At 50.3% G+C, this 6,000-nt stretch overlaps 1 protein-coding gene across 2 annotated transcripts in view; it reads left to right on the top strand.

Annotated features, from left to right (window-relative positions):
• The first annotated feature begins 4,673 nt into the window (after window positions 1–4,673).
• Window positions 4,674–6,000, top strand: part of Slc41a2 (solute carrier family 41 member 2) — a 108,470-nt gene continuing 107,143 nt past the window's right edge. Inside the window, exon 1 of one of the 2 annotated variants that reach the window (XM_040755164.1) lies at window positions 4,674–4,799. The gene's annotated coding sequence lies outside the window, so the exon portion shown is untranslated. Of the gene's footprint in view, window positions 4,800–5,131; window positions 5,339–6,000 lie in introns of those variants that run through there. The other variant, XM_040755165.1, reaches the window with a different exon arrangement.

Here is a 6,000-nt window from a genome sequence, read left to right as displayed (position 1 = left end):
GCTAAGGATGTTGAGCACTTTCTCAAGTGCCTCTCAGCCATTTTAGACTCCTCTATTGAAAACTCTCTATTTAGTTCTGCAGCCCACTTTTTAATAGGGTCCTTTGGTGTTTTGGAGACTTGCTTCTTGAGTTCTTTGTAAATTTTGGAGATCAACCTTCTGTCAGATGTGGGATTAGTGAATATCTTTTCCCATTCTGTGGGCTGCCTTTTTGTCTTGCTGACTGTGTCCTTTGCCTTACAGAAGCTTCTCAGTTTCAGTAGGTCCCATTTATTAATTGTTGATCTCACTGTCTGTGCTACTGGTGTTATGTTCAGGAAGCTGTCTCCTGTACCAATTCGCTCAAGGGTACCACCCACTTTCTCTTCTAAGAGGTTCAGTGTGGCTGGATTTATGTTGAGGTCTTTGATCCATTTGGACTTAAGTTTTGTGCATGGCGATAAACATGGATCTATCTGCAGTCTTCTACATGCCAGTCTCCAATTATGCCAGCACCATTTGTTGAAGATGCTTTCTTTTTTCCATTGTATAGTTTTAGCTTCTTTGTCAAAGATCAGATGTTCATACATGGACACACATGTACATGTGTTTGTATACACATAATACATAACTATAGGAAAACTTAAATTGGGGAGATAGTTCAGCAGTTTCCAGATGATCTGGGTTCAACTCCTAGCACCCATATGACAGGTCACAGCTGTTTGTAACTCCAGTTCCAGGGGATCACACACACACACACACACACACACACACACACACACACACAAACACACCACACAACTTTTTTTAAAGAATTTAATCATGCTGGGCGTTGGTGGTGCACACCTTTAATCCCAGGCAGAGGCAGGCGGAGCTCTGTGAGTTCGAGGTCATCCTGGTCTACAGAGTGAGCTCCAGCAGAGCCTCCAAAACAATACAGAGAAAACCTGTCTCGAAAAACCAAAAAAAAAAAATTTAATCATGACATTTGTAGGAAGATGAATGAAATTTGAGATTATGTTAACATAAACCAGAACAGGACAAATTCTCCAAATGAGATCTGTATGTCACTGTGAATGTACACACGTGTGTCTGTGTGTGTACACAAACTTCTCAGGATCTACTACAGAGCTTAGCTGACTTCTGGCCTCCTGGAAACTCCATACCTGAGAGTGCTGAGGTAACATCCAAAGGGAAGCGCTTCCTGTGCTGGAACCCTCCTCTCTGACGCGCCACAGTTATCAGCAAATGCATTGCTTTGTGGATTTCCGTTCCTTGCTGACTACAGACGTTTATGTAACCTCTTCCAGGGTGGAACATGCCATTTAAGGTAATGGATCCGTGTTCCCTATGTCACAGTAACTCATATTTGGATCTTTGTTGTCTGTCCAACTTTTCATCCCCTGGGTTCAGATTAAACGCCCTTTCTTCCAGGGAAAGCTTTCTTGCCTCACAGGAGACAGGCCCCTTTGGCCTGGTCCATCATCACTGCTGAACACCAGCTCTAAGCTGCTTGCTTCACATACAAGGTTGCCAGCAGTTAGACAAAAGATGAAATGTGAATGTGCCTGCCTGCGCCGAGACCTGTGGTGGTGATGGGGGGGGGGGCAGGGACTGCTTCTTCACCAGAGTTCAATGAGTTATTTTCAGGATGAAAACTGAATTTCCATTTGAGTTCCAAGTTGAAGATCAGCACATTTGTTGTTGTTGTTGGTTTTATATTAAAAATCCACACTATACCGTGGCATACAGAATGAAGAGTATAAGCAGAAACTGCCTTCCACAGCCAACGGATTGAGATGGGGAGCACTTGAGACCTCCAGCTTTCTCAGGAAAAATGGTAGATATTGACTTCCAATGCGTGTTTTTGTTTGGTTGTTTTTGGAGACAGGGTTTCTCTGTGTAGCCCTGGATGTATGTCCTGGAACTCAGGCTGTAGACCCAGGCTGGGCTTGAGCTCACAGAGATTTGCCTGCCGCTGCCTCCTAGTGCTGGGATTAAAGGAGTGCTCCACCACTGGTGTGATCCCTACGGGTGTTTGTGAGTGGATACTTTAAGAGACTCCATGAGCCAGGGAGACACACTTACCTGTTAACTTTGACACATTTTGAGCAGCTAATTACCTTCTAGTAAGATGTAGTTGTGGTGGTTTGAAAAAGGGTCTCTACAGGCCTGTAGGGAGTGGCACCATTAGGGGGTGTGGCCTTGTTGGAGTGGGTGAGGTCTTGTGGGAGGAAGTGCGTCAGTGGGGCCAGGCTTTGAGGTCTCAGACGCTCATGCCACGCCCACTGCCATCCGGAAGTGGATGTGGAAATCTCAGCTCTTTCTTCAGCATCGTTATCGGCCCACATACCTACCTCTCACCACAGCGGTAATGGGCTGAACCTCTGAACAGTTAGCAGCCTCATTTAAGTGTTTTCCTTTAAAAGAAGTACCCTCGACAGGGGTGGTGGCACACACCTTTATCCAGCACAGGAAAGCAAAGGCAGGAGTATCTCTGTGGGTTTGGGCAGTCAGGGATGTTACACAGGGAAACCCTGTCTTAAAAAAAAAGTTTTCGTGGTCATGGTGTCTCTCCACAGCAACAAAATACTAAATTAGGACAGTAGTTAAAACACAGACATCTGGAAATGCCATGGCGTCGCTGACTGTGGTTTAAGGGCTTTAAATGGCTTTGTCTTCTGATTGTAAAAGTGGACCATACTTCATTCCACAAAATAGAGTGAGCATCGCAGTGGGATAGAGGGTTCTTTTCGCAGACACAAAGGGGCTGAAGAAAGTGGGAACCAGAAGCCCGGGACCAGACTGGTCATTTAAAAGTCCCTTCCTTTGTAAGACAGAGACAGGGAAACAACAGCTGTTTCTGGGAAAATGAAACAAAACAGTTTCAGTTACTGGTAAAAGTGACTCCATTTTGGGGTTTAGTACAGAACCCTAAACCAAAATAATGACTTCCTGTAACTTTATTCAGCGCCTATATTCTTCATAGCAAGGCTCCTATTCTTAAAGGTGTTTTAAAATCCTCCAAAGACTCAAACTTTATTTTAAATTTGTATGTGTGTGTGTGTGTGTGTGTGTGCTCATGAGACAGATGCCCTTGGAAGCCAGGAGAGGGCTTTGGGTCCAGTGGAACTGGAGTTTCAGGTATGTATTGGTGGAGGGTTGTGAAGATGGGCACTAGGAACTGAACCTGTGTCCTCGGTAAGAGCAGTACCAGTTTTTAACTGTTAATCCTCTTTCCAGTCTTAGCCCACCACCACCACCACTTTAAAATCCTTTAGAAGGTGTGCTAGAGGGGGCTGGAGAGATGGCTCAGCGATCAAGAGCACTGACTGTTCTTCCAGAGGTCCTGAGTTCAATTCCTAGCAACCACATGGTGGCTCATAACCACCTTGAATGAGATCTGGTGCCCTCTGCTGGCATGCAGGCAGAAGACTGTATACACAATACATAAATAAATAAAATATTTAAAAAAAAAGAAAAGAAAAGAAGGTGTGCTAGATCTGGGCACAACGCTACAACTTGTAATTCCAGAACAGGAGGGGTAAGCGTTTGAGGCCAGGTTGGAGAATGGTGGTTTCTGCCTTTAGTCTCAGCATTGAGAGGCTGAGGCAGGCAGATCACTGTGAGTTCAAGGGCAGCTTGGTCTACATATCAATTTCCAGGCCAGTCAGAGCTACATACTACACATGGAGACTGACTCAAGAAAAACAAACAAACAAACAACCCTCCCCCCCAAAAACAAACAGTCTGGACTGCACGGAGACTTTGTTTTTTCTAGACAGAATTTCTCTGTAGCCTTGGAACCTGTCTTGGGAGATCAGGTCGGCCTCGAACTCACAGAGATCTGCCTACCTCTGCTTCCTGAGAACTGGGAATAAAGGTGTGCAACAACACTGCCCAGCTGTGTGTTTTTTTTTTTTTTTCGAGACAGGGCTTCTCTGTGGCTTTGGAGGCTGACTTGGAACTCGCTCGATAGTCCAGGCTGGTCTCGAAATCACAGAGATCCGCCTGCCTCTGCCTCCTGAGTGCTGGGATTAAAGGCATGCGCCACCGACGCCCGGCTTCTTTTTCTTTTTTTCTTTTTTTTAGACAAGGTCTCACTATGTAACCTTGGCTTTTCTGGAACCTGCTAAATAGAGAAGGCTGGTCTTGACCTCACTGAGAGCCACCTGCCTCTGGGATTAAAGGCAGGTGCCACCATACCCAACTGTGTGTGTGTGTGTGTGCGTGCCCGTGTGCGCGCAGAGGGTCAAGAGTCATTCAGAAGCTCCCTTACGGGTCAAAGTTAAGTTCAAGGTCTGACTGTAACACAGAAGAAAAACAAGGATAAATAGTCCAGTGTCCACCTAAAAAGCCGCTAGAGCACCCCTGTCTCAGTCCGGTGAAAGCTTTTGTTTGAGGCAGTAGCATAGCCTCAGGATCAAATGGAGCAGCTTTCCCCTGGAGCCAGGGCCCTAGGGCTCACACCTTTGTGGGGTGGGGCGGAGTTCCACTAGCAGGATCGCATATAATAGGTACCTAACAAATAGTCATCAAAGCAGCTCCCGGTTTTCCTTGGCAAATTCCGGCTCAAGTCTAGCTCGACTACCAAACTCGAGCGTGGGCAAACCGAAAGGCTTGGCTGGGCAGCGCTCGTGCACTTGGCTCTGACCCTGCCAGGCGCTAGGAGGGCGTGACGCTGCCCGCACGTCTCCTCCCCGTCCTTTGGCCTCCGAGAAGCTCGCAACGACTCCCACGTCCTCGGTTGAATCTCGGTCGCATTCTGATCCGCAGGGAACGCAAGCCGGACCCCGCAGAGGCCCCGAACCCACGGAGCGGTGAGCCGAGGATGCGCGGGCTGGGATGCGGCGCGGAGGATGCGCGGGGCAGCCTGAGCTAACGCTGCCAACGGGAGCCGGAGCGGGCGGGCGGGCGGGCGGGCGAGCCGGCGAGCGGCTGCCGGGGCGCGGCCGCGGATCCGGGTAGCCGCCCGGGCGGCCACATCAGCGGCGTTCGGCGGGCTCGGCCGGCTGCGCGCGTGCGCGTGCGCGGGGCGGGGCGGGGCGCGCGAGTGGCCGCGGGCGTCGGGTGGCTGTCAGCGGCGGCGGGGAGGCGCGGCGGGCCCGCGGGGCTGGGCCGGGCGGACTGACTCCGGGGGCGTCGCCGCGCTGGGGCTCGGCCGGGGCGGCCGCGGAGGGAGCGGCGGCTCCGGGGTGGCTAGGTGTCGGAGGGCGGCGGTGCTGCCGGGCGCTGGAGCCGAGGCCGGCGGGACCGGAGGCCGCCCGCCGCTGCCCAGCCCTGCCCGCCGCTGCCCTCGAGCTCCGCGCCCCTCCGGAGGCCACGGCGACCAGGGGCGCGCGCCGAGGGATGCAGGCAGGTGAGCTCAGATGCGGATGCGGGGAGGCGGGCTGCGCTCGCCCCGGGAGCCTGCTTGGGGCTCAGCCGCGTCGCCACCCCGCTCTTGGCTATGTGAGTGTACAATATGTCTCAATTTAAGAAGGCTCGGTGTCCATTTGCGGCGAGAACTGGCGAGAGTGTGTATGTGTTACTTACATGTTGTATTCTTAGGCATATTATACCTGTGTCCTCTTTTTGTAAATGGACGTTTGATTGATACATCAGCTGGCGTACGTGCTACTTAGCCTCCAGAATGTGGCTTTTCGTATATTCATCTAGTTTTGCAACTGTCACCACTATCCAGATCATTTTTTTCTTGTAACCTCCAAAAGAATCCCCGTACCTGTTAGATGCTGCGCATTCCCCCACGGTGCCAACCCACTGGCTGCCACTAATCTTTCCATTCCTATGCACTTGCCCTTTGTGGACACCAATGAAATCATACAGTATTTGTGATTCCCCACCTCCTCCGTTTAAACACAAGATTTTGCCTCTTACCTTAGGGAAGCAGTCTCGCTATATAGTTCAGTCTAGTCTGAATTCATGGTCCTCTTGCCTCAACTTCTCAAGTGGTGAGATCACAAGCTTTTGCCCCAGCCAGCTAAAGTGTGTGTGTGTCTTTTTGTTTGACGTCCTTCATTT

The sequence above is a fragment of the Mesocricetus auratus genome, unplaced genomic scaffold (assembly GCF_017639785.1).
Source record: "Mesocricetus auratus isolate SY011 unplaced genomic scaffold, BCM_Maur_2.0 Super-Scaffold_100011, whole genome shotgun sequence".
NCBI lineage: Eukaryota > Metazoa > Chordata > Mammalia > Rodentia > Cricetidae > Mesocricetus > Mesocricetus auratus.
This window is presented reverse-complemented; position numbering and strand designations above follow the sequence as displayed.